Raw genomic sequence first — 21,501 nt, forward strand, 5'->3', positions numbered from 1 at the left:
TTTGCCTTTAGAACAAGATGATGAACTCTCAGTTCCTCCTGTGCCATACCTACCTGGGCACTGCCATACTCTGGCCTTGATGATAATGTACTGAACCTTTAAATCTGTAATCCAGCCCCAATTAAATGTTGTCCTTATAGGAATTGCCTTGGTCATGGTGTCTGTTCACAGCAATAAAACCCTAAAACAGTACAGAAATCTGAGTGCTGGTCCTCAGTTGTCACACCTGACTAGGACAGGAAGAAGCCTGACTGATGGAAGAACCAAAGGCTGAGCATATTAGCCAGGCATGGTGAGGGAGAAAAGAAAGAGAATGGGAAACCTCAGAGAATCAGAAAAGTCCCAAACAAACCTTTATATGATTAGAATAGGAAAAGTTAAACTGGCAGACTTCAGACTGATGCATTCATTTGGGGATATGCTTGCGGTACCTATGGGATACCCCAATATCTGTCAGAAGACAAGAGATTGAGACTTAAAGAGGGAAACCAAGTTAGAGACAGAGAGAGATCATAGTGCCAGTAAATGAAGGTGGAGGCACACACTGCCTGGAGGCCTGTGCGTAGTCAAGGCCAACGTGCAGTGCGGAGGCAAAGGAACCTCAGAGCTAGAGGGACAGAATCTCCTCCAGGATGCAGATGCAGTTGGCAGGAGGGGAAGCAAGAGAAGCAGGTGCCTCAAGAGAAGCTTCCAGATGAAATAAGCACTAAAAATATCAGACACTGTGTTCCTGGACGGGGGACTTCAGTACCAAAGCCTGGTGACCACAGACTGAGGGAGGCATAAAGGTTTGGAAAGTTTGGTAACTGTGCACTAAAAACATTGATGTGACATATGTAGCAGATGTGCAGCTTGGTCTTCATGTGGGTCCTCCAACAACTGGAGCAGGATGGGCTGTCCCTCATTCTGTTGCCTGCCTGCGATCCTGTTCCCCTAAATTGTCTGGCCTGAGTGGGAGAGGATGTTCCTAGACCTACAATGACTTTATGGGCCGGGGTGGGTTCAAACCCAGAGGGAGGGGGCTTCCCCCTTATCAGAGGAGAAGTGGGGTGAGGTAAAGAGCAGTGTGAGGAAAGACTGGGAGGAGGGAGAGCTGCATTCAGGATGTAAAGTGAGTGAATGAATGAATAAAGGAATGAATAAATAGGGAAAAAGAAACATGGTGTGAACAGAGGAGAGGACTGGAGTTTCCAGTGTCTTTTGAGTTTGAATTATTTCTTTTTTATTTCCTCTTTTATTATTAAGAAAATGCTACGCAATATATTTTGATCATGTTTTCTCTCTCCCCCAGCTTCTCCTAGGCCCTTTCTACCTCCTCTTCGCACAACTTCATATTCTCTCTCTCCCAAAAGACAAAAATCAAAATCAAAACAAACAAAAATAAGACAAAAATCACAACAAAAAGCTCATTTAAAAAAAAATGAAGTTTATTGTTTGTTGGGCAGCTACTCCTAGGCATGAGGCATGCCCTTGGTATGCGATTAGAAACAACTGATTTTCTCTTTACCAATGGGTATCAACTTCAAATAGCTTCGTGATTAGAGTTGAGGTTCTGTGTCCACTTCCCCCTTTCAGTGCTGGGACCCCTTCTGGCTTGAACCTGTGCAGGCCCTGTGCATGCTGCCACTGTCTCTGTGGGTTCATATGTGTATCAGATCTGCTGTGTCTGGAAAACAGTTTCCTTGGAGTCACCCATCACTGGCTCCTCCACTCTGTGTTTCCTCTGCTGCATAGATTCCTGAGCCTTAAGGAAAATGCTCTGATGAAGACATCTCATTTATGACTGAGTGCTCCAAAGTTTCTCACTCTCTGAAAATTGTCCAGTTGTGAGTTTCTGTGTTAATTCCAATCTACTGCAAGAACAAGCCTCTTTGATGAGGGTTAAGCAACACACTGATCTGAGTCCCTGTCTAGTATCTGAACTCTTTCTTTAAAACAACATTTGTATAAGTGTTCTTTCTGCATGTATATCTGCACATTACTTGCATGTCTGGTGCCTGATGAGGCCAGGAAGGCATCAGATTTCCTGGAACATGAATTACAGGTGGTTGTGAGCTGTCACGTGGATGCTGGGAACCAAACTCAGGAACTCTGCAAGAGCAACAAGTTCTCTTAGCCACTGACCCATTTCTCCAGCGCAAGCAGCCTTGGTGGAAGCCAACAGATAGATAAATGACTCTGGTAAGTCACAAGAAAGTGGTCTCAACTACCAACCAAGGACTGCACATGGTGGGTCTGATTGTTCTGGCAGCATGTGTATAGTAGAGGATTGCAAATTCGATCATCAATAGGAGGAGAGGACCTCGGCCCTGTGAAGGTTCTGTGCCCCAATGTAGGGGAATGCCAGGGCCAATAAGTGGGAGAGGGCGGGGTGGCAGGCATGGGGAAGGGGGAGGCAACAGGGGTTTGTTCTTGTTGTTTTTGTTTGTTTGTTTGTTTTTTGGAGGGGAAACTTGGAAAGGGGAAATTTACATGAAAATAAAGAAAAGAAAAAAAAAAGAAAGTGCTTAGAGCATAGAGAGTGCACAGCCATGGAGAGCTGAGGTCATCTGATAAAAGCATGTAGAAAAGGTGGGTATATGAGAAGTTCAGACATGAATGGAGGGTAGGACTTTATCACACAATGATACGAGTTCTGAGAAACATGAGGCCCCTGAGTACAGTGTCAATCTTGCAAGCTTCTGATACAATTTCCCCTCTCCTTTAATAATCTGCCCACTCCCAAATATCTGCTTCTTGCCCAAGGCTTATCCTTAGTCAAGATGAATGGTGCCATGCAAGCTTGTTCCCCAAAAGCTCAAACAGAATCTAGACAGCTTCACAACATCTTTCCCTTTCCAAATGAATCACAACCCTCCAACCCAAGAACTCCACTCTCCCCTTGTGCATGCAGGGATGTAAAGTCACCATGTATGGCAGCAAGGTGTTCACAGGTGTTTGAGGCTAAGGCCCACTCTGTCCAAATCTGGACATGGAAATAAATGGCACATTAATGTCCTCAATGACAAAAATCAAAATCAAAACAAACAAAAATAAGACAAAAATCACAACAAAAATCTCATTTTAAAAAAAAATTGCTGAGCAGAGTCAGACTAGCAGAACTTGGAGCCTGGTCAGAGCCATGTGTGATAGCTCTGTGTGTATATACAACCTTCTAGGCTCCACTTGCTCCTTATGTCTGAGGAAACCTGAAGGTCTAAGATCCTGTCTGAGAATGTGGACCTAGAATCTTCACATTCCTGAACTGTGGACCAATCCCAGACACATCCTTCTCTCCAAGACAGTGCTCAGCTATCTAAGCTGAGGACTAAGTAACTAAACCATAACCCATGGAGTTGCTGTACTAGTTACTTCTCTGTTGCTGTGATAAAACACTATAACAAAAAGCAAAATTATGGAAGTGTTTATCCAGGCTATAGTTGCAAAGGAGTAAGAGTTAATCATGGTAATCATATATTTAACTGCAAGAATGAAGAAGAAAAATAGATTAAATAGATAGATTAGATAGGAGAGAGAGAGACAGAGAGAGACAGAGAGAGAGAGAGAGAAGCAAAAGTAAGATCAGGCTATAAAACTCTCAAAATTTGTCTCCAGTAAAATACATCCTCCAGTAAAACCACATTTTCTAAACTTCCCCAAAGACTGCAACCAGCTAGAAATCAGGTGGTCAAATACCCAAGCCTATGGCAGTATTTCTCGTTCAAACCATACAGTTGCATTTGGAGAGAAGCTTGGAGTGCTTGCCCTGCAGTGACACCTGTCTTTTGATGGAGTAACTCTGGAAAGATCACCTGTGTTGTGCCCAACTGATGGGCAGGCCTTAATGAGCTAGAGACTCCACGACATCTCCCCATCACTCCTACATAGCCTGCCACACTTAGGGGAAATGAGACCAAACCTACAGTTTGCATATGCTATGAAAGCATATCTGCCAGAGGTGCTAGTCACAATGTCCTCACAATTATTAAATTGGAAAATAAACATAAATACATGTGTTGAATTTCAACATTCACTTATATAGACCAAGATAAAACCTGAGGGAGACAGACACTTTCTTCAGGGCACTTACTATGCTAGAAAGAAAAGGACAGAGTGTCTGTGTCCTGTCACCAAAGAGGGAGGAGGGATCTAATTGTGGGGATGCTGGCCATTTCTATGAAGTTGGTGCATTTTAACTGAGCCATAAAAGTCAAGTACCTATGACTAACAGTGTGAAGTTTAAGGATCAGATGGAAAAGGGTTGAACAGAGCCTTTCTGTAAGAGGGAATAATACAGGATGAAGGCAGTGATCCATGCAAAGACTATAAATGTAGGAAACTGGAGTAAGGTGAGGGTGGATACAGGTAAATGAAAACACGTATGTACAGAGTCCGGACCCACTGTGCCTGAATGCCTTTCCATTTTAATCTTACACTGGTTAAGCAGACATTCACAGCTCAACACAAACTTAACCTTCAAGGCATGAAGAAAGTAACATTTCACAGAAAACCCCAGCTAATGATGAATGACTATCGATGAGCCTATTGGTGCATACCTGGAGGTAGAGGAAGGAGGATCAGGGGGATAACACGTACACACACAATAAAACAAGTGCATCTAATTAAAACTATGTAATTAAAAAAAAGTCATCCTCGTCACGTTTTTTCAAAGATGACTAAAAGAGGTTAGATGACTAAAAGACTGTTGTGATCTTTGTGTATCCCCAAAGTCCACATGCTGGAAACTGGACCCCCAAAGCAGCATTTCAGACAGGTAGGCTGTGCGATGAGGCCATCCTGGATGGCTCATGCCCTGTTGCTGGAGGGGTTATTATGAAATAGCTTTGACCTGCTTCTCTCATTCTCTCATGCCTTCATTATAGGAGAGCTTAGGGAGAAGGCCCTAGCCAGATGCAGACTCTCACTGAGCCAAGCAAGAGCCAGAGACACGCTATAGTCAGCATCAATCACCCCAAGCTCTGGAGATGTGTCACCATGGTATACAGGCTGCAGGACCTTTGATTAATCATTATGTCAAGAACAACTGGGAATTATCCTTCCACAAGTGTACCACACAGCCACTGCTTCCACGAGTGTACCACACAGCCACTGCTCTGCTTTGGGTGGTGACCTCCCCCCCAATCATCAAGTTCTCAGAGCAGCCTAGAACATGGAGTCTGTACCCCTCCTCATACACATGGAGGCCAGGAATCAAGGCAGACGTCTGTTTATTCCAGGACACAAAACTAGTAAGTAATGAAGACTATTACTATGAACCAAAGGTATGTTACCGAAATGAAGGAAAATTCTGAATCTTAATTCTTTTAACTCTGCCCTTTCTTCATCAGATTTTGTTGGGTTTTCCTAGGTCAGTAAAACTCTTTATGGTCTAGGCACAATGCACATATTGCTCAGACCTTGTTGTCGTCTTCAAGAAAAATCCAAGTTGACATCCCATAAGATGCTGTCTGCCCAGTTCATCTTGTTCTTCTGTGGTAAGGTTTTGCTGGCAAGACCCAGAAAGAGGACGAAGTCACATCCATGTTCCCACAATCCTCACAGTCAGCCTTGGCTCTCGCAGGTGGAAATCATGGAGATAAAACCAGAAAGTTCCTCCATCAAGATTGCTGAAACACCAGCATATCTGGTTGTGAGAGTTCCTTACCCCTCACTCTTCTTACCCTACATGAGCCCAGGCCTCTAATTCACCCTGCCAAAGAAAGGCGTGTGCATGCTGAGAAGGAACTTGTTGAGAGCTCATCTCTAGCCAGCTGTGTAGCCACTTTCTCAAAAAGGACACATACCTTCTCCTAGGGACCAGAGCAGCTCAGGCAACTGACAAGGCTCAGGAAATACAGAAACTTACAAGACTCACAAGACGCCCCCCCAAGCCCACCCCAAGGGTATATAAGAAGTAGCAGTTGCCGGGGAGGAGACCAGGGCAGACCTGCAAGCTGCGAGGAAACTCTAGAAATGCTGTTTTCCTGACTGGTCACCTGAGTCCCACATGCCCCAATAAGTAGCTCCAATAAACTATAGTTCACCAGCTAAATAGGTGAGATCATTTCTGTGGTCTGCTGTCATCTGGGGTTAATAGACTTTTGCTCATGAAATCTCTAGGGAAAATCAAACAGCACAAGGTAAGAATGTACCTCACCCTGCTCCCTGTTGTACACAGCTCTAGCCTGGCCCCTAAGGTTACAGTGTGATCCTAGAGGCTTCTCTTGGAACATGGGCTTTGAGGCTCCAGTGCTGAAGGTCTCCCAGCCTTATTTCCCCTACATTGTGCCAAAGCTAAAATCATGTTTTCTGCCTCAAAGCTAAAAATAATTGGTGAGGCTTAAAGTGGTTCTGCCCCAGTTTATTTAAGGCGTAATCTCAAATATCCCTTTGTCCTAATTATGAGATGTCTCCGAAGGCAGAGCTCAGGGAGACTCTGACAGCAGTGTGACATTTTATTTTTGATCTTAATTCAACTCTCAGATATTTACAAGTCCCCACTGAGCGCCCTCCACTGGCCAAATGCCTTTGGTTTCACTGTAAGGTGGAAATTCAAGGGGAATGGATGGAGGGAGGACAAATAAGACTTGGAAAGTTGCATACCAAAAAACTAGTGATAATTGATATGTTGATAGACTGGCAGTTGTTCAACACTGGTCACCATTGCCCTGACCCTGAACTAGGCACTTGTGGGACCCCTTCTTTCTGTGTCTGAGTGGGGCCCCTGGGCCTGGGCACTGTTCCTCACAAGCCTGCTGTAACGCTTGACTTTCTTACCACAAAGTCAGGATCGTGGAAATCTATTTTTAAAGTTATGAATAAATAAACACTTATAAAAAATGCTTAGGAAGACAATTAGTTTCAAGGTGCTGGACTGAGATATAAATTGAGCCAGTTGTGGCCTTGGGCCTGAGTAAGATGCCTACACTAAGTCAGTCTGTGGGATTGTAACAAAATGCCTGATGATGGTTACCCTATAAAGAAAGGGGTTTATCAACTCAAGTTCTGACCTAAATGGAGGGGCCACTTCTGGTGGTGACCTTGTTGGCAAAGCCCCAGCTATGGTGAATGTCACATGGCAAGAGTCATGGGCTTTGTCTTCCTCTTCTTAGAAAGCTGCCAGGATTTTAATAAGAAGCTTTCCCCAGGACCTAACCTAATTGCTCCTAAGGGCCCCACTACTACACCTGACAGTGAAATTAAGTTCCCTTAATACCTCATGATGGAAGCTAAATTCAACATAGAACCTTTAGAGGAACACTTATCCCATGCCATGAACACTAAAATCACCCTTCAGAAAACAGTGTGGAACAGAAGAATGCCTACCTGGAGCACCAGGCAGAGGTAGGCTCCCCAGAGTCCCACACTGCTTTTGCCTGCAACCCTGGAGAGTCTGGTTTCAATTCTGTAGTAAATCTTTATTTGCTAGTATGTGTGTGTGTGTGAGTGAGTGTGTGTGTGTGTGTGTGTGTGTGTGTGTGTGTGTTGTTTATGAGAATTTGTGTGGGTGCACATGTGTGTGAAGGGGTGTGTGTGTGTGTGTGTATACAGATAGAGGTCAAAGGTCAACCTCAGGAGCTGTCTAGAGGTGTTATCCATCTTGTATTTTTGACACAGAGTCTCTTCGCTGCTGGCCAGAGACCCCCGAGATCCTCTTTTCTCTGTCTCTCAGCACTGGGATTATCAATGTATGCTGTGTTCCCAGTGTGCTTACAAGCCTGCCCCAGATTGAACCCACAGCTCCTTGCTTTCTTGGCAAGCACTTTACCAAATGAACTATCTCTCCAGCCCCAGAACTATCTCTTTTTTGAGAGACTGAAATAGTAAAACATTAAAAAACAAAAACATAAGTTTTTCTCTTTCAGGCCCACTCCAAACTAACCTGAGAGTCAAACTCTGAGAAGTAGTTGCTCTAGGCCATAGCCAAGCAGCAGATGAGTGGAAGTCAGGGGCTCCACTAGGGGAAAGCCCTCTCCTGGAGGCTGAGGTAGGCTTGTGGGCCAGTAAGTTTTACAACAATTCATTTTTTCTGTGTCTAGGACGTTTTCTAAGGTCCTCAGAGTATTCTGTGGGGAGGAGTCATGCAGTGGCATGCCAGCCAGCCATCAAGAATTCATCACTTCTATAAATCACAAAACATAAACAAGAACATCACTTAGATGAGAAGCACTTTACTTACAGTTATTTTCCTTCATCTTACTAGATCTAAAGCTTTGTTTGGGAATCAGGTGAATATGAGCCTGTTGTTCTAAGGTCAAGTGGACTGTGATCAGCAGCAGGTTCCATATCTGTGTTATGGGGCTGAGTTTCCTAGGTAAGAAAGAGAGGGAGGGAGGGACAGAGAAGGAGAGACATAGACAGAGAGAGAGAGAAAGAGGGAGAGAGAGAGGGAGAGAGAGAGGGAGAGAAAGAGGGAGAGAGAGAGAGAGAGAGAGAGAGAGAGAGAGAGAGAGAGAGAGAGGGCTCTGTCTCATTGTACCAATGTGCTCTATAATGGGTGGCAGCACATTTCCACCTCTGGAGATTCACTGATGCTAACTCAGCAAACACAGAGCAATGAGATATATACATTCAGATGCTGCACTAGAACACTTTAAAATATGCATGATGACTTCTAGAAGTTAGTAGAAATTTCTGAAATAACTTTAAAATTAAGGTACTACAATTCTCAAAACAAAGCACCTTAATCTACAAGCTGGAAACTTTTTATGGCTTTGTTGGGACATAGTAGGCATGTGGCCAGTAGCACTTTTATAAAAGTGAAGATTCTCATGTACATACTTACACTGAGTATCCTGGTGCGAACAGGAGCCCTGTGTGAGGATTTCTGTTCCCAAGGGATGACCCTGGTGGTGGTGATGGCTCCTGTTTCCTCTGTACCTTCGCAGTCAGCACTGGGTCTGACTTCCCATATGCCTGCCCATCTGACTATTCATCTGACTACCCATATTGCCTGCCACTCTAGGCCTACCTCAATGAACATACAGGCATGTGGCCCACTCCTTCCCTGACTGGCCTTTCACCCATGAGGTCACAGGTTATTTTAAGAGGAGGAGAAGTAACCATGCTAGGTCCTCAGTACACAAGTCTCCATTTAGAAGGCTAGGGAAGGATAATGGCTGGCAAGAGAAGACTTAGCACAACACAGAAACCCCAGTTGCCCTCTAGTCATACTGAGGAGACCTACCCCTTCCCTTCTGCACATTCTTCTTAGGAAAGAAGGAGGGGGAAAGGGATTGAGAGCAAGTAAATACAAAGCCAACACTTTGTTGATTGAAATGTCACTTGACTGTGATCTTAGCTGTGACAGTTAATCATGAAAGAAGTTAGGTCCCCTCCCCACAGACTCTCTTGGTGAAGTGCTCCCACTTGCCTCAACTCAAGGAAGGAAGAGGGAGAAAGAGGACAAGGAAACAGGAAGGAAAGGAGAAAGGAAGAAAGGAATAGAGGGAAGAAGGGAGAGAGGGAAGAATGGAGGGAGGATGGGAGGGAAGGGACAGAGAAACAGAAGGACAGAGGGACAGAGGGATATGAAGTAGAAAGAGGAATGAGAAAGAGGAAGGAAAAGGGGGATAAAAAAGAGGATGATGAAGTAGGAAGAGAAAAGGCAAGAGCAGAAGGAGAAAGGAGGAAGGAGGAAGGACGAAGGATAAAGGGGGAAGGAGGAAGGAGAAAGGAGCCACCTGCTCACCAGAAGGAAAGTGGGCAGTATTTTTAACAACTGGTGCCTCTTCCTTCCTACCTAATTGTTTCACTTTTGAATACCTGTGAAGTTCCAGCACCTACCCATTGCACGAAGAGATTAGTGATGCCACTTACAAGCGTGTCCAGCTCTTCCTTCCAACAGCTGGTCTAGCTTCTGGCTCTACCAATGAGTTTGGAAAACAGACTAGCAGGGCAGAGCTCACCTCAAAGACACTGTACATACTGTGGTCACATAGGCCAGATATCAGAGCCACTCCATGGATGGACACACCTCAGCATCAATGCCCAGATCCAGTTCACCTGCCACTGGCTCTGACAGACCCATCCTGGGCTCATCTTAGTGTGTGTTCCTCACTGTCCCCAACACCACTACCATTCTAACAGCTCCCATTAAGACTGAACAGCAGGAAGAGCTGCGGTACCCAGCCATTTTCAAAGACATCAAAGCATCTGAGGCCATCACCATGGCTCCTTACAATAGCTCTTCAAAATTCCCCAAGTCAAAACCCAGTCCCTTCCCAGATCCTTGGCTGCCTCTCTGCCCGCATCCCATAGCTGCCCGGCACTATGCCCGCATCCCATAGCTGCCCAGCACTATGACCCAGCCATCCTGCCTTCCTCCCAGTCTTGCATACTACCCACAATGCTCTTCACATCATTTTCCCAGAGAAGTTACACAGTGAGGCCTCTCTGAGGTCTAGAGGTGTCCTGCTCACCCTCCACAGAGCATTGCTGCAAATCTGAGGTGTAATATAGGATGGCTTGGCTCTTGGTTTCTCTCACAGACAAGGACAAGCTCCTGACTTTTGTGTCCTCTAGTCCTAGTGTGGCTCCACCACCTGCTAAGTAAGATAAGATACAAGCCATATAAACCTCTACAATCACAAGAGGCGATCACAAGAGGAAATCACAGGAGGCGATTTCCTTCAGAAGTCTGAGCACTTCCCAACCCATGCTGGGAAGACAGGAGGAACAGGGCTTCACACAGGCAACATTGGCCAGAACACACTCCAAAGAGCAGGACCATTGCAAACCACAGCTAGGCAGCTACAGGTGCACAGGAGTGAGCTGCTGTACCCCAAGGTGGTTTTAACAGAAGCTATGACCTACCAACCTAACAGAGAAGCAGCTGAAGATCCAAATACCAATTCCCTCCTCAGCCTTGTGCTCACTTGCCAGGGCTCAAATCCTACCACAAAGGGCCAAAGGTGGAAACTAAAAGAGCAGCTCCAACACACCAGCATGGGAACTGGACGGCAGTGGAAAAGAGCCACTTCCAAGAGAGGGTGATCTGGGCTTGGGGGTGGGGGGCGCTGGGATAAATGGCTTTCTCCCTGTAGAGAATTAGGCGCCAGATTCAGATAAGCAGCTAGAGTTCATGTATCCCACAAAGGGATCCTGGATGCTGGGTCTCATAGCAGCTCCTAGAGCCTTTCACCCTGTTGATTGGCAAGCCATATCTGAATGATGGGGGAGTACAGTTCCAGTGAGTATAACTGACCTCTCCTTACTTGTTACCTCTTAGGCTATAAAAAATGGAACTAGAGGCACCAAGAACATACCATGCCCCCTAGGAAACATTTGGCTCCCAGACCACATGGCATTCACCATAGTGCAGCAAGGAGCTATTTAGCAGAAGCAACACCACAACAGCCTCCACCCCCTTCCCTGCTCCTCCTCCTCCAGTGCATTAAGACATTTTAGAGTTTGCTTGCAAGTTCTAACCTTAAAATCCTGATTATTTATTTATGCCCCTTTTGTCTAAGAAGTTAAATCCCCAAAGCATCTCAATTTAGATCAAAAGCAATTTACCAAACTTCACCTGGCACACCTGTGCCTTATGACTTGTTAATTACCTGCTTAGCATTTCTAGAGCTGTGAGACAGAGATTCGGCCCCATTGGCTGCAGGGAGAAACCTCTGATACTAGCCTCCTGTGCCGGAGTGTTCCAGAACGCCTGAGGTGTTCACAGGCAAAGCTGCTCCACCGCTACTAAGCCACATGCATTTCTCCAAATTGCTCTTATTTTCCCAACACTGAGCAAACAAGTGCATAAGTGTAGATGAGGTTGCTGACATGTTTCCTGGCTGCCTGGTGAAATTATATAATGGTGCTAATATATCTTATCAACAGTCTTCCACCATGCATGGGATCAGCAGGCATGACACCCACTTACTCCCCAGCAAATGGAGTTGACAATTTGGCGTGAGGATATTAGGAATGACAATAATTACTTGTCATTAACATACACACTTGAAAAGATGACCTCATTTCAAAGATGCTCTGCATGACTCTTTTACCTCTTTTTCAACAAGAGAAAAAACATGGAGTCAGTTGCAACAGCCTGGTGTACTGGAAGCTCTGCCTTTTCATTTTCTGGTTTTCTTAAGAAAAGGCATAACCTTCCCTAAGCTCTACCACTGACAATAGGTTACAGTGAAGGCTACCTTAGGTTGTTGGACTGCTGAGGTCATGTGATGCCAAAGTTTGGATGATAATTTGCTAACTATGTTTGAAGTTCAACTTAAGGGGAGTGAAATCTACTCTGTACTTTGAAAACACCTAGAAAATTAATATTATAGGATGTGTTGGCTCATAGACACGAACAATCAAGCTGTATTGTAGCTCTACTCAGGTCCCAGGCATAGCTTTGAGCCTCTAGGTGGAAGCAAAACCGTCTTCCCCGTTAAGTAGCAGTTTTGGCTTTTTGTTTGTTTGCTTGTTTGTTTGTTCAGTTTTGTCATTTGTTTGTTTGTTTGTTTTGTTTTGTTTTCCTGCTGGCACATGTGACAGTGGCACCAGGGCTTCATGAACTCTAAGTGAACACTATAGGGTCTCATGTAGCCCAAGCTGGCACATGTGACAGTGGCACCAGGGTTCATGAACTCTAAGTGAACACTCTGCCTACAGAGCTGCATCCTTAGCTCTCTGCTTTATTTTTATCTCTTTAGGAAACTTGCCAAACTTTGACTTCAGGGCATTTGCAATTATATCTCAGCCCATTCATTCTGTCCCAGGTCCCTTTCAGGTTCTAATCTATCAGTGGCTACTGATGACATCCCTGGTCTACCATTTTGCACTCACACACATACAACAGCAGGCTACAGTGGAATTTTCTGGTGAGAGCTTCTCTCTCTGTTGGCCTCTCCCTGGCCCTTGCCCTTGCCCTACGCTCTAGCATCTGAACTTCTCACCATCATTTCTAATTTTGCTTAGTGTCCTACGATGCAATCCAAAATTCTTAATTATCCCACCCTTCCCAGCCAGATCACCCCATGATCTTACTATTTGGAGCTAGAATTAAAAACAATCCCAGTGTTCACATTAAATGATTCACCTTTAATTAAATAGTGAAATAATCTCACAAACACAAATGAGTGGTGGGTTAAGAACAACTGACTTATACGTGTCTGTCTTCCAGTCCCAACAGAGTAGGGAGTAGCTCTTAAGGCACAAATGCACCTTGTGATGATGCAACATAGTGATGTGCTACCCAAAGTCACAGAAAGCATGCACAGAAATACCCATTTTCTAAACTCCATCTGTGCTCACCCAGGTCAATAATAATAGATGAATTCCAAAGCAACACAAAACAGAAGCATGCAACAAATGAGAGGCTTGAAAGAGTGGCAAAGAGTGAGTGAGTCCAAGTGAGTCTTGGACTCACTCACTCAGACTTCTTGGATTCTAACTCCCATGTTCACATGAAAGGCACAAACATCAGAAAGAAAATTCCTATCCATATAACAGGACCTCAAAGGTCCCCAGCAAGTCACAGGCATCAAAAGAAAGAATCAGTCTAGGTTTCTGAGACACCAAGATTCAGTCTTAACTAAAGCTGGGTAACAATTCTTTGTAGCACATGCACACATGTGTATGCACACACACACATGTGTATGCACATGCACATACACACATGTGTATGCACACACACACATGCACATGCACATCTACCAAGTGTGAGGTACTCTGAATGATGATATGTTTTTTTCATTGTTGTAACAAGGTTGCTGTCACATGAAAGAAGCCACTTTAGGAAAAAGAGGGTTATTTTAGTTCACAGTCCAGAGGGAACAGTCCATCCCAGCATAGATGGCATGGAAGCATGTGTATGAAGCAACTAGTCACACTAGGGCTTGCACTGAAGTGGACTGGGCTAGAGCTCTCAAGTCTTGTTCCCACTGACTACCCTCTCCAGTCAGGTCTTGTTCCCACTGACTACCCTCTCCAGTCAGGTCTTATTCACAAAGGTTCTACAACCTCCCCCAACTACGAGCTGAGGACCAATATGAAGCCCGCTCAAATTATTACAGTGTGAACCAACAGCTACCCATCACACGCAGCTAGCACAATGAAGATTTTTCATCAGGGTCTCAGGGGCTTACCTACTTGGACACCAGACCAGAGCCCAATTATCTGCTGCTGATAAGAAACCATCCAAATCAGGCAATGCTCCCAAAGACACACGGCACTTCTCTCCCTGGTAGGATGACAGAGGTACCTTAGGCATGGAGCTGAATGTCTGAGTAAGTCATTCAAGGGAGTCAGGGTCCCAGACTCCTGCTCTCTGCCTATCAAAGAGCCATTCTGTATTCATTACTTATGGCTACTAGAGCAAATGGCATCAAACTCAGAGACTAGAATCAATAGGTGGCCCAAGGGAGAGTCAACTCCATACTTGCCTCCCCCTTCTGGTAACTTCCAACAAACCTTGGTGTTCCCCAGCTATAAATGCCCTGTCCCAGCCCCTGCCACCAGCCCCATCATCTCAGAGAAGTCTTTTAAATCTGTTGGTATTACAGGCTTACTGTTCATCCAGGATCCTGACTTGAGAGCCTATGTGATCTCATCTACAGAGAACCTTCTCTTAGTACTGTCCCAGTTCAAGGAAGGTACATTGAGGTGGGAACTCCACTCATCCCAACACACATGCTCTGAGAAGAAAACTTTAAAGCAGGGGATTCCTCTATCTCCACCTCCTTCATGTCTGTCACTGAGCCTCACACAAACATGAGCTCTTTGGACAGCATCAACAACAGTGCTCCTCTGACCTTTTCAAGTTGGTCAAGAGAAGAAGCAATGGGTTTAATTGTTATAAAACAAACACATTTGGGAGACTAAAGTGTAAGTGGACATCAAATTCCTTTTACAGCAAATAAATCCTTCTTGGAATATCCTCTGGTTAGATCATTCCATTTTCCTTGATTCTGGAATGCTACAAGTTTATATGGTAGATAAGAGAGAATTAAGCAGAGAATCATTATCTCTGAATGGTCTTTCATTCTTAAATCAAATGACTGAAGTCTTTCATTCCACAAACTAAGTAGTTGGCACTGAGAATGAAGAGGGAAATCAGGGGCCTGTTCTCCAAGACCTCAGAGCTCAGCTGGTGACCAGAGAAATGCTCAAGTCCCATCAATCCCAGGGACCAGGCAATGACTAACTTTCAAGTTTGAAGGTGTAAGTTTGAGGCAGCACTCCAGAGTAAGGACCCAGATGTCAGAAGCAGTAGTCTGTGGTAAGCAAGCATAAAAGAATGCTTAAAGCAAAGGCTATAAAGACATACAGTCCTGGGGACTTGCAGGCACACAGTGCAGCAGGAAATAGACGTTGGGGCTGAGAATGGTGATGGAGGCTGCTTTGGAACCTCCTGAGAGGCCACCCTGAGCTCTTGTCTGTACACAAGGGGCATCAGAAAGCTATCAATGGCAGCTCTCTATGTCATGTAGTTGGGATATCCAGACACAGCCTGTGCACTGAGAACTGCAAAGATGTCTCCTGCTATCCAACCCTGGCACAGGGCCAAGCTGGCCTGGACTTCACACTCTTGCCTACCCCCCAGCCCTTCATATGAAATCCAGACTTTGGCAGTCAGATATTTTGGGACTGGAAAGTAACACCAGCCCTACATTAGAACTAATCAGAGTGAAGCTTGACAGACTGTCATGTCACTTGCTTGGAAACTCCTGCTCACATTTACAACATATAAATAAGTCATAGATAATTGTAGTGAGCAGAAAGCCATGACTAGAGGACAAATGAAAACATGGTAACAGGTTGGCCAACTGGGAATGCCTATTAGGGTATTGTAGGAATTAGTTTAGGAAGAGAGCATAAGAACAGATTTGTGAGCTAGAAAGAAGCTCGCAGTACATACTCATGCAGTTGGAAAAACATGGCCACCCTGTGAAGGGAGGTTCAGTGAGAGGAAATGAGACCAAGAACAGAAGCAAGTGCTCTGGACCTAGGCCATTGGTATTCCTCTTTCCAGGCCTCAGATTACAGCAACTACAAAAATGGGCACTTAGAGGTGGCATGCCTAGAATACAGTGCTGTTGTCATGATCTTACATGCAGACTCTTAGGAAAGCATCTTGTATCCTGCATCATGTCAAATACAATTACTGTAGGGTTTGAGAACAAAAGACACTGAGCCCTTCGACACTGGCAAGACTTCCATGCAAGTTCCTTTCCTATCCCAAAACCTCTCCTCCACACTAGGATTTAGCCTCTAACAAGTTGAAAGAAGAGCACCCATCAATCCTGCAAAGAAAAATGAAATTTACAGAGTGCAGAAATCCAACTTCTGTCTACAGGTGGAAATGGATAAGAAATAGATGTGGGGGCCTTGGACTGAAGCACACACATGCTGTAGGATATGCAGCATCTAGACTCCTACCCAGACCCTCCAGCTTTGAAGGCCAAGCACTCGATACAAAGAAGGTAGACTATTTGGAAGAGGTTCAGAGATGAGCAGGAGCAACAACATTAAGGGGCTGATTTCCAGGGTTGATTTAGGAAGGAAGATTAAGTGTGCACAGGCTTCCTAATCACCAACTAAGTGAAGACACGCCGAACATCAGCAGATGTTTAAAGGTATGAGTGGTGAGGATAGAGAGGATTACATAAGCAAAGGTCTCAGTTTATGCAACATAAGTAAACTGTCTTAAAAGCTATGGGGGTGTAGACTTGGCTTCTCCTGTGGCTGAGCTGGAGAGAGATCTTGAGCTGAGCTTCCTGTAAGGGGGAGAGACTCTTCCTAGATAGAGATGGCAGGAAAGCCAAAGCTGTTCTTTGCCTATGAAACAATGGATTGTGATCAGAGCAGCAGAGCAGGATCTGGGCAGACAGTGGTCTGGTCTATGTGGGATCAGCAGAGATACCAGTGTAGGGGGAACCCAAGCAGAGCCTTGGGACTATCCCTGTCCACCAGTGTTGAATGAGGCCTCAGTGGTTCACTTTCCAGCTGTCTTCCTTCCTCAGTATTTTACTTCTTCCAGAGTCTGATGCTGGCTCATCAGTTCTTTTGACCATTAATAATGGGACAGGCTGTTCTATGGATTCTGTGCTTGTTACTTCCTTTGGACAGTTCTCTTGGTAGTTCAGTTTGGCAGTATGGTAGTAGAGGTAGTGTAGATAGTACCGATGGTGGTGATGGTGATGAAATGGAATTGGTATGATGGTGGTCATGATGACATTGCTGGTAGGGAAGAGGAAATGGTGGAGGTAGAAGTAGTGGTGATAACTGAATTAGGAAGCTATGTGGTGGGAGTGTGATGGTGATGGTAGTAATGGTGAGATTGTAATAGTGTTGTGGTGTAGGTAGAGGGGATGACAGGAGTGTTAGTGATGGCAGACATAGCTATGGTGAAGGTGGTGAGATGCTGATACTGGAGGTGGTAGGCATGGTGGTGGAGATAGAGATAGTAATAGTGGAGAAGACAGTGGTTATGGTGAGACAGCAGTAGTGACAATGGATATGGGAGAGGTGGTGATGGTTGTGGAGTGTGGCAGATGTGGGCAGCAGGAGCAGTATCAATAGTGATAATGGGAGCAGCCATGGTAAAGGTGAAGATAGTGGAGGTACTGGTAGTAGATGGAAAGGGTTCACAGTGGTGGGACTGACTATGGTATGTGTGATGTGGTTGAGGGAACAGCAAAGGCAGTGATGGTGGAGCTGATGGAGAAGGCAATGTCACTGCTGGGTAGAGGTTGTGATGGTACAGATGTCAGTAGTTATGGCAGAGGTACAAGTCATGGTGAAGATAGTGATGGTGATGGTGGTAGTGGAAGAGGCAGTGGTAGAGGGGTGACAGCTTCTTTTTTCATAAACTAAAGGGCAGATAGTGAGAGACCTACAGATGTCATCACTCTCAGCAAACAAGCCCTTTCTCCTCTAGATTCTTCATCCTAAACTCTACTCTGATCCCTCTCTTACACAGATACTTACTTTAGTGTGATATATATGTAATATATATACATATATATGTATTCATATATACATATACACATATATGTATAATGTGACATATATATTATTCTCTCATGGCTACATCTTTACTAAGTACATTACCCATTTTTAAATTATGAAAATGTTAAATAGGAGCCTCTAATCCATTATTTCCAAGAAATATTTAGCCAAAAACTCCTAACCAGAACCTTCATGTCAAGCAATCCACCGGAGCAGGAAGAACTGTGTTCATACAGCTCCTGGCACAGTCTTCTTCAGCAGACAGCTGCATGGGGCTATGACGACAGCAATACTCAGATTGGAGTGTAGCTTTGTTTTATATGTTGTATTAAGATTTAAAATCCTAAAATTTTATGATTTTATGATTTTAAATCATAAAATTAGTTTTTAAAATTGGGTGGAAAATATATTAGTAACTGTTGTGTGCCTATATTCTGCTAGGAGGAAAAAGTTAAGGAAGGCACTCGGGAATTAATTTATACAGATGATAATAAACTGGCTCTTATTTCATCTCTTAGTGTTGTGCTGCTATTATCTTTCAGGGCTGGTTGACACTTGGTGTCACCATCTATTTCTACCACACATTCTACAGGATCCACTGGCCATATATGACTTAGTCATTTATTCCCCCTTTGATGGATCCTCAGACCACATTTAACAAAACAAACATAAAACCATTAGCCCATGCTAGATATTCTCTGGGGCTCACTCTGGAGTGGGGTTGATATGTAACGAAATATTTGAACACAAAGGACATGATGTCTGTGAATATTTACCTTTACTGTATAAGTACAGATAGCAAACAGAATGCCTGGCCCACCTTAGCTGGTAAGTGGTATGACAGATGCCTCTGTGCTCCATGCCTGCTCACCCAACTGCAGTATTTTGATAGACAGTTAGCCACCCATCTGTTCATTGTAAGCACACTGTAACCACTTAGCCACATTCCTTGCAATATGGAATACTTCTGTCATGCAACTCTTGTTCCCCTTCTGTCTCAGAAGCAGATGCTGCTACTTGTAATTTGCTGCACTAAACTTAGTTCACCATTGGAAAAAGCAAGCCCATGATCAAGGTGGAGTCTCCATCCACATCTTGCTTAGAATGCACCTGTTGAACACTCACAATACTGCCTGTCTGGACACCGTGTGAGGGTGTAACCTCTGGGCTTCATGGTTCAAAAGGAAGGAAAAAAACTTTATATACATTGAGCAACATTTAACTTTTTAAACTTGTGGATGGGACTTTCCAAAGGACCAAATCCTTGTCCTCTCAAAATCCCTATATGGAAATCCTACCACAAGAGAATAGTATTAATATGTATAACTTTTTGGATAATAGCAAATCATAAGGATAGAAATTCATTAATGGGATTACTGGCCTTATGAAAGAGTTCAAGGGAGGTCATTAGCTTTGTTTCCTCCATGTGGGGACACAGAGAGGTGGCAATCATCCTCACCAAAGCCTGACCACACAGCACCCTGACCACACAGCACCCTGACCACACAGCACCCTGACCTCACAGCCCAGGCTCAGCATTGTGAGAGACGAAAGAAGGAAATATAGGCAGAAGAAGAGAGCTAGGGTAAAGGAGGATGGAAGGAGGAAGAAAGGAAAGAAGAAAGGAAGGAGAAATGGGGAGGAAGAAAAGGAAAGATGGGGTAAGGAGGGAGGAAGGAAGGAGGAAAGAAGGAGGGAGGAAGGGAGGGAGGATTTTTTCACTTCTGCTTTCTGATGGAATGCCAAAGTGGAATACTGGGTCTTCTCTCGGCCTTGGTCTGTGATTTGCACTGTTTGCTCCCCGGTTCTCAAGCTGTCAGGTTTAGACTGGAATTGTATTGTACCACTGGCTTTTCTACATCTTCAGCTTGCCCATAACAGATGGTGGGACTTGCTCATCTACACAACCCTTTGAGTCAACTTCCCATAATCTCTGGAGAACTCTTACCAATTCAGGGATGTTTTCATCAAATGTGAGATGGTACATGGAAGTGATAGGATTGTTCAGGAAACGAGGCAACCAGCAACATGTCAATGCTAAGGCTTCAAAGTTGTCCCAAACAGCAACTAGGCTGGGCCTTGTGACCTCATAGGAATTAAAAGAAGGCATGTCCTGGGCCAGGCTATTCCTTCTCTCTGTGGGTAGAGCCCAGTAAGAGAAGAAGCTGAAAATCCCAATAGGTGGGACATGTATATCATCCATGAAAAGTAATCTAGGCAGAAAAGGTCTGGAAAGCCTGCTCATTAAGTCTAGGCCACCATCAATAAGACCTTTTAACCATTTGTAGTTTTTCTCCTAAGAAATCCCTAACATACGGTTTGCCTGCTTTTCTATTTGAGTTCTTATGTTTTCCTAGTTCATTTGTACGAGTGTTTTTAACATATGCCAGCTTTTAACATATGTAACTTAGGAGTTACAGATAACTCCCTAACTACTGCCTTTTATGCCAACTTGAGGATTTCTGATGTTCCTTCTCTGAAAATATATCCTGGGCTGAAAGGAAGCCCTCCAAATATTCTCTATCTTACAGCTGTGTTATTCCCAAAAAGTCTTCAACCTCAAAGATATCCTATAACGTTTTCACTGGGACCTTTATAGGATAGCTTTTGAACAAATTTTAAGTCTATTTATTTTATGTGTACATGTTTTGCCAATGTGCACACACTGCCCCCAGAGGTAAATAAAAGAGGGTCAGCACCCCTGAAACTGGACTTATGGAGGATTGCAAGCAGTCATGTGGAGGGTAGAAATCAAGCCTAGAGCCTCTAAAAGAATAACAAATTCTCTCAACTGCTAAGCCATCGCTTCAGCTCCAAGCTAGCTTGGCTCTATAACTGGTATGAAAAGTAGGGCCAATATTACCTTCTACCTAAGCAGTGTGCCTTCTCCCAGATGTGGAGTGTTCTGGTCAGACACCAAGTGACACACTGTGGGCCTGTTTCTGAGCTCTCTTCCTGCCTCACTGGCCATCTCTCCTCAGTCTCTCATCAGTGCTGTGTGCTTTAACTTGGTCTGGTTCCATGCTCACTACTGCTTCTGAATGCCTTCTATATGTACTTTAGAAATATCCTCCTTTTAATATGTATTTTTTTTCAAAAACAATTGTCAAGGTAATATAGGAGCCTTTATATGTCTATATAAATAAGCTTCTTGGATTCCAAGAAGAAAAAAATTCCTATTAGAAGTTACATTCAGATTATATTAATCCCAGTATTCAGTAGACAGAGGCAGACAGACCTCTGAGTTCAATGTTAGCCTAATCTATATACCAAGTTATAGCCAGGTAGTACTAATAGTAATAATATGGCTAAAATAAAATAAAATAAAACAATACTTTGAAGTCAATTAATTTGGAACATATCAACATCTTATAATGTTTAAGTATATGTTTTCATTCGTTAAAATCTACTTTATATTCCATAGGAGAGATTTAATTGTTTCCTTCCTTTTCTCTTCCTTTCTTCTTTCCATTCTTATTTTTAAATATGTGTGTGTGTGTGCGTGTGTGCGCGTGTGTGTGTGTGCGTGTGTGTGTGTGTGTGTGCACGCGCATGTGTGTGTGTGTG

At 44.1% G+C, this 21,501-nt stretch overlaps 1 long non-coding RNA gene across 1 annotated transcript in view; it reads right to left on the reverse strand.

The window, feature by feature from the left end:
- Positions 1-7,811: 7,811 nt before the first annotated feature.
- The window catches only part of LOC116097433, a 29,567-nt gene continuing 15,877 nt past the window's right edge, over positions 7,812-21,501 (reverse strand). Inside the window, exon 3 of the long non-coding RNA XR_004121427.1 lies at positions 7,812-8,101. This is a non-coding gene — a long non-coding RNA (uncharacterized LOC116097433). The remainder of the gene's footprint in view (positions 8,102-21,501) is intronic.

Source organism: Mastomys coucha, unplaced genomic scaffold (assembly GCF_008632895.1).
Source record: "Mastomys coucha isolate ucsf_1 unplaced genomic scaffold, UCSF_Mcou_1 pScaffold19, whole genome shotgun sequence".
In the NCBI taxonomy this organism is placed as follows: Eukaryota; Metazoa; Chordata; class Mammalia; order Rodentia; family Muridae; genus Mastomys; species Mastomys coucha.